Below are 10831 nucleotides of genomic sequence, written 5' to 3' on the forward strand. Positions count from 1 at the left end.
TGAATCTGAGGACCACTAGCACCGGCTATGAGTTTTGCTCCTGTGAGGTTTAAGTTCTAGCTCATCTTTTCTAATACATACCTTTTCTAATAATAGTGTTGTCCTATCCATTTACTCCAATACAGCAGAATTCAAGTACTTTTTTTTTAAATGTAGATGCATTACCTTATCAGTAATAGAAAAATAGAGAATCTATGTGGCATAATTTCCTACAAACTGTGCTTATGTATCATTAACTCAGAGAGAGTAGAAAAGGGAAGGTTCATAGTTTACAGAATACCTTTAAGTTTTATTTCACTTTCAGGAAATTGCATAAATTTAAATAAATAAACACATTTTAAATGCTCAAAAGTGCTGGTGGAGTTCAGAGAATGTAAAGATGGAGGAACTTTGCACTTTGGTGTAAATAAAAATGATATGGGGCTAGCAAAATTCAGCTTATCAGCAGTTTCTCCCCTCACTAGCTATATGAATTTGGATGAATCATTTCTCCTTTTTCAAAACAAATTTTCTCATCTATATAAACTGAAGTTAATTGTATCCTCATATCCTTTATCCTAGGACTGGGAAGTGCTGACTGCATCCACAGTAGCATTAAGACAGTATTTCCTAAGATAATCTTAAATAAACATATTGCTTGACACAATTTTAGTCACTGTCCTGACTGTCTCCCGTGTGTTTGGGAATGGTGGGTTAGAAAGTGATGCTGTCTCACTGTATAAACTCTAACCCACAAGAGACGGTAGGTCTGGCTATGATGATTAAGACATAGCCTCTGCTCTCTACAGGAGGTGGGAGGAGGTGTATAATAAATTAATCAGAGAAAAGACCACGTAAAACACATAGCAGTTACGATTTTGGTTGACCTACATTCTTTTTTTCTTTCTTTCTTTTTTGTTCTTTTTAATTATACACAACAGTGGAATGCATTTTGACATATTACACCTGTATGGAGTATAACTTCCCATTCTTGTTGTTGAATGTGATGTGGAGTTATACTGGCTGCGTATTCATATATGAATACAGAAAAGTTCTGTCTGATTCATTCAGCTGTCTCTCTTATTCCTATTCTCCTGAAGCCAGAATTGGACAGGCAGTCAATATAGATAGGTCAATCTAGTCAGGTCAGATCTAGGAGGCCAATTTAGAATGAGTCTGGCAAGTTGGAGGATGTTCCCTGAGGGATTGAAATGCTAATTCCTTCAGAGCCCTTTCTCCACCCTTATCAAGAACTTCTCTCTGCTCTAACCTGTTGCTAAAATAACCTATCCTGAACTGCTCCTCCCTACAGGAAGCTATAAGATGTTAATTAATGTGTCCTTGGCTGCTCTATCTTGCCCTTCCCCCTTTAGCCATCCCACTGAGCATTTCCTAGGCCTACTCAAATGCCTAGGCAGGAAGGAGAAAGATAAGGGGAAGAGGGCAGGAGAACAATGGAATCCTAGGACATATAAAGAGGGCAGAACACCAAGCTTCTGGGGGTGCCAGGATGCCAGCTAGGGCCCCCTTCTCCTTCGAGCGAGAAGTCTATGTTACCCCCTTTTAAAAATAAACCCTGCTTTATATGCTTGCCTCAGCGTGTTTCTCTAATGTTCAAATTTCAACACGTGAGGAAGCAGGACTCATCACCAATAACCATAGTTATCATCCCCTCCTTTCCCTTCATTACACTTTGTCTAATCAAGTGAACTGTTTTTCCCTCCTACCTGCCTATTGTGTTTAGCATCTGCACATCAGAGAGACATTGGCCTTTGGGGTTTTGGGACTGGCTTATTTAACTTAGCATGATATTCTCTAGTCCCACTCATTTTCTGGCAAATGCCATAATTTCATTCTTCTTTATGTCTAAGTAATATTCCATTGTGTACATACACCACTTTTTCTTTATCCATTCTTCTGTTGAAGGGCAGCTAGGTTGGTTCCAGAGCTTAGCAATTGTGAATTGAGCTGCTGTAAACATTGATGTGACTGCATTATTATAGTATGCTGATTTTATGACTTGCATTCTTTATGGAGGAGCTGAAGACATACTTTCTTGAAGTTAGAGAGTAAGTCAAGAATTAGATTTTGTAGGAGGCAGAAATCTGGAATGAAGCTTTTTCAAGCCACCAGGAAAAAAAATTTCTTTCTGATAATTTCTCTTGTTCGTTTTAACAAAATTTCTTAGCCCTTCCCTTAATCATTTGTCTCCTAATAATTCTGAGACTCTCTTTCTCCTATCACTTTATACTTTCAAAGTGAGTTATCTATTGCTATGGTTTCAATTATTTAAAATTCCCAATTTGAGCTTCCAAGATAAATTTGTCATAAGTATGTCTTCCCCATACCCAAAGAAATACAAGTGTCACAAATACTTTAGACAAGTCAAATTCAATAAATCAGTAATGTAGCTTTTTCTGTCTCCATCAAAATCTATAACTCTCTAATAGTCTGTGTTTCATTGAGTGTCATCACCATCTACTAACTTTGCAAACTGGGAATACGTGTATCATCCTAGTCTTCTCCTTTCCCTCTCACTGTCAAAATTCAGCCAGTAAATCAATCTGAATCCTAAATATCTTCATCTCAGTGTCTTCCTCTCTCTTTCCCTGCCCTCCATTGCCATTCATTCCAGTTTCTGTTTCTGCCTTGTTTCAGACTTTGCAACAGCCCCTCAACTATTGTCCCTATCCCTGTCCATCACTACCACTGCCACTTTCGTATTTGGCTATACTGGGGATGGAACCCCAGAGTGCACTACCAGTAAGCTACATCCTTAGTCCCACCTCCTTGCCTGTGTTTTATTTGTTGATTTTTGTTTTGTTTTTGATATAGGATCTTGCTACACTGCTCAGGCTAGCCTCAAACTTATGATCCTCCTCCTCCTTTGTCTCCCAAGTTGCTGCTGTTCAGGTATTACAGGCACACACCACTACACCCATCTCATTTTTTATATTTCTACTTCTGTTGTCTCCAATGTCTTTCTTACTCTCTAGGTAGACATTCAAAATGGATTGTGATGAGAAAAAAAACTTGATCGATACATGGTCTCCTTTTTTTTTTTTTAACAACCTGCCCAATGAAAAGAATAAAAGCTTAAACACTCATAATCTTTTCCTTCCCCATCTTCTCTATATAAAAATGCATTTAATTCATTTTAAATTATCAATTTTATTTTTAATCCATGAGCACATTTCAATAATAAAAACTAGTTATGCAGAGAGGCCCCAAATTTTAATTTCATATCAAATTCCTATGTAGTATAAAAGCTTAAAGCAATTCTCTGGAAGTTAAAGAAAAAAAATACTTAGAAATTTAAAATAATATAATTTCTCTGGAAGTTAAAGAAAAAAGACTTAGAAACTTAAAATAATAAAATTCAAATTACTTTTCTGGACTAAATTATAGGACCGAAGAGATTTCGGAGCTCTTGAAAACTTTGTCCTGCTCTGTCTCAACTAGAATGGCCTCAACATCTAGGGAAAGATGGTTATTCTTTGGGTAGCTGATTCGCACTAGATTCAGAGTCTCTGAAGATGTGTTAGCTTAGTGCTTAGTGTATGATATGCTTTACTTTTTGAGAGTCCTGAGAGTCAGTGGGACATACAAGATTCCCAGGGCATTATTACAACCACTGTTTCACTCAGAGAATAAATTCTGCAGCCCCAGAGCACTTTTGCTCAGCAAAATTATGTACCTTGAACCCCCTGGGAAGGATAGAAAGTAGAGAAATCTTTTTCTTAGCTTCAGCAGGATCCCAATTTACTTCAGGGGGCCAGCAAATGCAACATGAGGACCTAAACACCCAGAAGAAATTTAACCTCCTTCCTTTAGTGTGGGAGTGGGTTAGACTGCCATGTGTCCTTTGGACCCTGCTCCTGAGAAGAAGGGACTTGGAACTTTCCTGAGACTATGGAAGAACAGGGATTATATTTAACAATATGAAAGAAAGAAAGAAGAGTATGATGCTTGACAAATAAAACAATTTTATTTTTGTCTGCTTTTGCCACATAACATTTCACTCAGTGGGGATCATGTGTTCCTGTCCGCACATTAAAAATTTTGGCAAAGTCACAGGGCACAGCGGGCATACACCTATAATCCCAGCAGCTAGGGAAGCTGAGGCAGGAGGATTGCGAGTTCAAAGCCAGCCTCAGTAAAAGAAAAGTGCTAAGCAATTCAGTGAGACCCTGTCTATAAATAAAATATAAAATAGGGCTGGGGATGTGCTCAATGACCAAGTATCCCTTAATTCAATTCATGGTTCCCCTTCTTCCCCTGCCAAAAAAAAAAAAATCTGGGACAAAGTCATAAATTTTTTCTCTAGGGTTAACTATTAGACTATCCTACAGTCACCTTAAATATCCTCAGTGGAGTGGTAAATCTCCCCTTTCCGATTAAGCCACTGTCCCTTGTGTCAGGAAATCTGGACAAAGTTAGCTTCCCTTCCTTTTCTCTCAGTGGTCCTTGTATCCACTACTCTCTGGCTGCTCTTCAGCTTTCTCACCAAAGTTAAAATGGGGAAAAGGCAGAGGGTGAGTTATCTGTACTCACACTCTTTCTATACTAGTTTTGTGTTCTCTGGGAATACCAAATATTTAAAGTTGATTCTCTCCTGAAGCATTTAAAATGGTTCTTCACAGGACTTTGGGTACCCTCTAATTCTGCTTTCCTTGCCCAGAAACTTTTGGGCAAGAACGCACACACATTGATTCCAACACAATTGCACTCTCCTGGCTCAGCCACCAAAGCATGTAGTTATTCTTGTTGTCTCTAATATTTTGGAAACAAGTAATACTTGTTTTTGTTGAAGATTTCTCTTATAGCTCAGGCACAATTCATCTATTTCTGTCAACAATTTATGGATACAAACTTCTTTCCTTCTGAGAAGTGTCTATGACTGTTGAATGGCAGGTTGTCCATAAATATTAGGTCTGTGTGTAGAAAGCCCACAACCTAGGAGAGCTGTGAGTTCTTGCATTCTTGGTCCCTTTATCCAGGGCATCCTTGAATTTTCACCTATCAATATGAATCACATTCAGGATTGCCAAGCTACCAGGTACAAGAGAATGTACCTTACAAGAGAATGGTTGGATGATGAAAATGTCATAGGCTGTAAAAAGCTTGAGGGTGAGAACCCTTACACGATGGGTTTTTAAGGCTTTGGATACGAGTGAATATTAGGGCTCTATTTTGAAGACTGGAGTCAGAAACTATAGGTTTTAGGAGAATCCCTTTCCTCGGGAGTTTGAAGGCAGCAAAGTATTGAATTGGTTTGGAAATCCATTGAAATTTCATTTCCTAAATGTTGTTATCACTGATCTCAATTTTCTGTATCAAGCAAAGAAAAAAAAAAAGATTGTTAGGAAAATGGTGCAGGAGTAAATCACTTGAGCACACCTAAGCTAAGCAGAAGCAAGTTTATCGTCAGGAAATCTGACAAGGTGCGTCTTCGCAGAGACGACAGCAGATGACTTTCTCTGAAGCAAAATTTTAAGTCAGAGCCTGGGTTATGCATTGGGGATGGGCTTAGCCCTTGCTATTAAAGGTGGAGAACAAGCTTCAAAACTTCAAGAACCACAAAGGGGCAGAGGCAGGAGGAACAGGCACATTGCCACCAGCTCCTGGAATTTTCAGGCCCCTATTTGTGAGGACCTGTGGTCAGGGTGCAGGTGGGTTGAGGTGTCAGCCTCTGGGTGAGCAGGCTCTTACAGAAAGAAGAAAGGTGAGGGGGAGCAGGTTGAGGTGTCTGGGCAGAATGGAGTTAACTTCTAAATTAACTCATAGTTATGTTAATAGGCTAACAAAGATCCCTTTGGTTCTAGAAAAAATCCTGAAAAAGAGGTTTATCAGGCCCTCAAAGTTATCCAGGCAAAGCAGGCACTTTTGGGAAAGAAGTGGGTAATACTGGGGATCCAGAAAGCTTCCTGCAACTTTTGTTAGTAATCAGGGTTAGCAAGACCTCAGATCCTGGCTGCTAAAGTGGGCTTTGCAGGCCTGGGCCCTTCAATGTGAGCTAGAACAGATGTCTCTATGATGGATTAAACACAGAGCGGGATCTCTCTTCCCACACAAGCACACAAGCAGTAATCGCAACATTGGAAAGTTGGTGGCAGAAGAGCAATGAAAATAATATCTCTTTGGTTCCAGAAAATCTCCTGAAAAAGAGGAAGGCTTATCAGGCCCTCAAAGCTACCCAAGCAAAGCAGGCGCTTTTGGTAAAGAAGGAAAGAAAAGGAAAAGAGTTCAGATTTAAGCAACTGGAATCATTCGTACATAATTCTTGTTGGTAGAAATATAAGCATATGTGCCTCAAATGACTAGAAGTGAAACTGCTTTGGAAATGCCTGATAAATGTTATTTGGCTTTTTTTTTCTTTTGTGCACATCCAAAGGATTGATGGAATGAGTTTACTGATGCAGAGGATCAATGCAAGACTTGGTCTGAAAAAAATATTTAGTGGTGTCTTTGTTAAAAGTCACCCCCCAAAGCTTAAATATGCTATGAATAGTAAAACCTTATGTGACTTGGGGTTTCCAAATCTGAAGTCTGTTGGGGAGCTCATCTTGAAATGTGGACAAACAAAGGTCAAGAATAAAACAATCCCCCTGAGAGACAACACAGTGATTAAGGAGAACCTGGGAAGGTTTGATGTCATTCATCAGGAAGACCTCATTCATGAAGTTGCCTTCCTCAGGAAGTATATCCAGGTCTCTAGATTCTTCTGCCCTTTCCACTTCTCTGTAGCCCATCATGCTACCAAAAATAGAGTGGGCTTCCTCAAGAAGATGGGCTTACCTGGCTCTCAGGGTGAAGGCATCAATCAACTCATCTGCCAGCTGAACTCTACCCAGAATATCTGAAAGCAGTGCGTTGGAAGCATGTGTTTTTGTTTGGTGGAATTGTTATCAAGTACCCGAATTCAGAGAAGGTTATTTTCAGCCTAAAGAAACTGGAAAGGAGGGATTGGGAAAGGGACAGTAGGTTACGATCATGGCAGGCATCTCTCATCAGAGCCCAGTTCTAAGGAAAATTCCATAGTTTTCCACATTGACCACCTCTGCCTCTGAAATTAACACATGCCATGGAGAAAGAAGTCCTGCTTTGTCACATCTCCTGTCCTGAGGTTTAATGTTGGTAAATGAATAACTCAAGCATATTTACAAGGCTCCCTGAGACTCTTGCAATAGTGGACCAAGTCCAGGAGCATACTTGAATCTAGAGGTCCCAAGAACCTTGTTTTGAAAAGATTTGAAATACTTAGGAAGAAAAGCAGGCATGTGCATGTGCACACACACACACACACACACACACACACACACACACACACACACACACCAAAAAAAAATCGTACTCAGATTCTCTCTCCTCTTGGCCAGGTCCATTTGTGTGTGTGTGTGTCTGTGCGTGCGCGCGCGCGCGCGCGCGCGTGTTTACATGGAGCGGGGGAGAGAAATTTGAAATTTGGTTCTTTACAGATTTGAAGCTTTGTTTTTGCTTTAAATGACAAAAAGAAAAGAGAAACCTCTTAGAGATATGAAAAAGAAAGAAAAGAAGGAAATATACAGAGAAAACCTATATTTATGTTTTGAGTGACCTTGTTACATTTCCTCCTCTATTAAAATTTTCTGTCCTTCCAGAGAAAAGTTACTTTCTATCTTGGAGATTTTCCTCCTCAGGAGTATAGGGGCCAGGGTTCTCTGGACTATTTCATAGCAGGAGAGTAATTTCTAAGTGCCTCCTGAGCATCATAATTTGCCATGAGCCACAATAAACTTTATCTTGGTTTCCCTGATAAATATACAAATCAGAATGCTAGATGGATGAACCTGCCTTCTCCATCATATAGGGGCACAGCTATTTCTTTTTACTAGATGGGGTCTCTTTTGGAAAAATTGGGCCATTAGTTTTTCTGATCCCTACCACCACCCCATCTCCATATCTTACATATTCATTTACTTCTAAAAAACCCTCCTTTTTATAAAAATTATAAATATACCAAATTTTAGTGATTCTAAGGTACACTTTATCTCTTAGCTGTTAATGGCTCTGAGGATGGAATATATTCATAACTGATGATGTGTCATAGTTTCATCTGTGGCTCATTTTTGTCTTTAGTGGTACATTGGTTAGCATCTAAGACTTCATAATACTAAGATCAGAGAACAGAATAATGAACATTCAGTATTGAGCCCCTAGATATAATAATCATCATTTCATTATAATGCTTTATCCTTTTTAACCTTTTTATTATTGTGAAATATCTGTATAAGCACTTCAGTAGTTTTAGTACTTGTTAACCTGAAATACTTACTTCCATTTCACCCAAAAAATTTTAAGTATTTTTTTTACATAACCAAGACACAATTGTCACACCGTTAAAATTAATGCACATTAACATTTTCTAATATCAAAACTATTTTCAAATTTTTCCTGATTGTCCTCCAGATGAATTTTTATATTTGGTTTGAATCAAATTTCAAAATATGGCTTAATCTTGTTCATTGGTTCCCTCCTTTTATTCTGCCATTGACTTGTTAAAGACACAATATCATTTGTCTCCTAGAGATGTTCAGAATTTAGCTTTTTGACTCCTTGTGGTATATTTTAAATTGTTTTTCTATCTGCCTGGTTTCCAATGAATCAGAAGTTAGAGATAAAGTCTTGATTGTTTAATCTAAGTTCAACATTCTTGATAGATGTATACTTCAGAGCTGGCACGAGGTATGTCATATAGTGTCACATCTGGGAGTTTGTGGTGACTACTTATATATTGTCCTCCTTTATCCATCAATTCGCTTTCCACAGATTTAATTATGTGTGTATAGCCAACCATGGTTTGAATCTATTAAGTGGCATATTTCAGGCATAAACAATTCTTGCTATATTAATTGTTCACCATTCTGAGTAGTGTGCTGAAATCTCATGCTATCCTGTTCCACTCTTTCTGAAATGTGAATCATCCCTATGTCCAGCATAGCTGTGCTATGTATACTAAGCTACACCTCCCCCAGTTATCTAGTAGCTGATTATCACATCCACCATCACAACATCTCAATGCTTGTGTCAAGTAACCTTAATTTTACCTAGTTATGGCCCCAAAGTGCAAGCATAGTGATCCTGGCCATTCATTTGAACAGAAGCTATAAAGTGTTTCCTTCCAAGTGAAAAAATGAAAGTTCTTGATTCAAAGAAAACTGCATGCTGAAGCTGCTAAAAAGCTATGGTAAGAGAAAATCTGTGTGAAATTGTGAAGAAGGAAAAATTACTGTGTTTGTTTTGCTGTTGCACCTCAATCTGTCAAAGGTACAGCCACAGTGCATGATAAATGCCTAATTAAGAGGACAAAGGCATATACTATATTTTTGTAGTCATGTATCAGAAAAACACAGCATACAAAAAGCTTAGTGCCATCCGTAGTTTCAGGCATCCACTGAGGAACTCAAATATATGCCCCATGGATAAGGGGGCTAGTAGTCCACTTTTAAAGATGAGATATTTCAAAACTGATTTTTGTCTTTTAATAAATCTTTTCTTTTTCAAGTAACAAAATTGTCTTTCAAATCTTTTCAAGGATATGAGTTGGAAATATGTTAATATTTACCTGCTTCTCTGAGTCCTCTTTCAAACTATTTTGTTTCCACAAATCATAATCATTCATCCACATAATTTGTGAACAACTTTTTCTGCAGAATTGTATCACTGTTATTAAGGAATTTCGTCCTAGAATAAAAGGACTAATCAGGATTCCTGGGTGAGTTTGTGTGTTATGTGGATATACAAGCTTTCCCTATAGGTTCAAGCAGGCAGGCTAGGGACATGCTAAAATCAAAATGAGACTGAAGCAAAGTTCTGAAGAATATTCCCTCCCAGGAAAACACTTTATTATTTTTTTTAAATTTTCTTCTCTATTTTATTTAAAGAAGAAGGAAGTCATGCTTTTGTCATGAAAAATATAGACAAAAAATTTTCAGTACTTATAAATAGAAATTGCATGGAGAAAATATTCTTTAATCTCCTCAGAAATTAAATAGATAGAAAGTTATTTGATCTACTTTAGAATTTGCTGGGTCAGTAATGGCCTTTTCATTTCTTCCTATCTTAATGAGAACTAGTTAAAATGCATGTTCTATCTTTAAAGTGCCAAATTTTTACTTTAGTTAAAATACCTAATTCTGAATAGTTGTTTGAGTTAGAGAGGTAGTCAGAAGAATTAATCATCATAATTCTATATGAATAATCATCAATTTTAAAAATAATAGAAAAATTGTTTTAAAAGTTTCTTAAGAACAAAACACTTTCCAAGGACTAGAGTAGCAGAAACTATAATGATATTAAGCATGAAGATGCAAAATAGAGCAATCAAGAACTCTCTTGGAAATTATGTTTAAAAATTAAACATCATTCTGTTTTAAATATGAGTACACATTTGTACTAATGTAATAATGGGTGGTGTTAAACCCAATCAGTGGGATAATTGGGCCTTAACCCAATCAGTGAATTAATCCCCTGACAGAATAAATGAGTGGTAACTGTAGGCTGATAGGGTGTGGATGAAGGAGATGTGTCCCTGGGGGGGCATGCCTTTGGGGCATATATATTGGCGATCTGAGCTTAGTCTATCTTTTTTCTTCTTGGTGGCTTTGTCCAAACCTGCTTTCCTCTACCACACTCTTCCACCATGATGTTCTGCCTTACAGAAGAAGCCTGGAGGAATGAGACCTGCTGCCTATGGACTGGGACTTCTGAAACTGTGAACCCCCCAAATAAACATTTCCTCTAAAATTGTTCTGCTGCACACTGGACAAAACTTGAATTTACAACTCTTGTTTCCATAGAAGCACACTGTTGC

The 10831-nt window shown here is 38.0% G+C and overlaps 1 pseudogene; it reads left to right on the forward strand.

Moving 5' to 3' along the window:
• The first annotated feature begins 4496 nt into the window (after positions 1 to 4496).
• On the forward strand, positions 4497 to 6842 carry LOC101972366 (large ribosomal subunit protein uL30-like 1 pseudogene; annotated as a pseudogene).
• Positions 6843 to 10831: the final 3989 nt, after the last annotated feature.

The sequence above is a fragment of the Ictidomys tridecemlineatus genome, chromosome 3 (assembly GCF_052094955.1).
Source record: "Ictidomys tridecemlineatus isolate mIctTri1 chromosome 3, mIctTri1.hap1, whole genome shotgun sequence".
Classification (NCBI taxonomy): Eukaryota; Metazoa; Chordata; class Mammalia; order Rodentia; family Sciuridae; genus Ictidomys; species Ictidomys tridecemlineatus.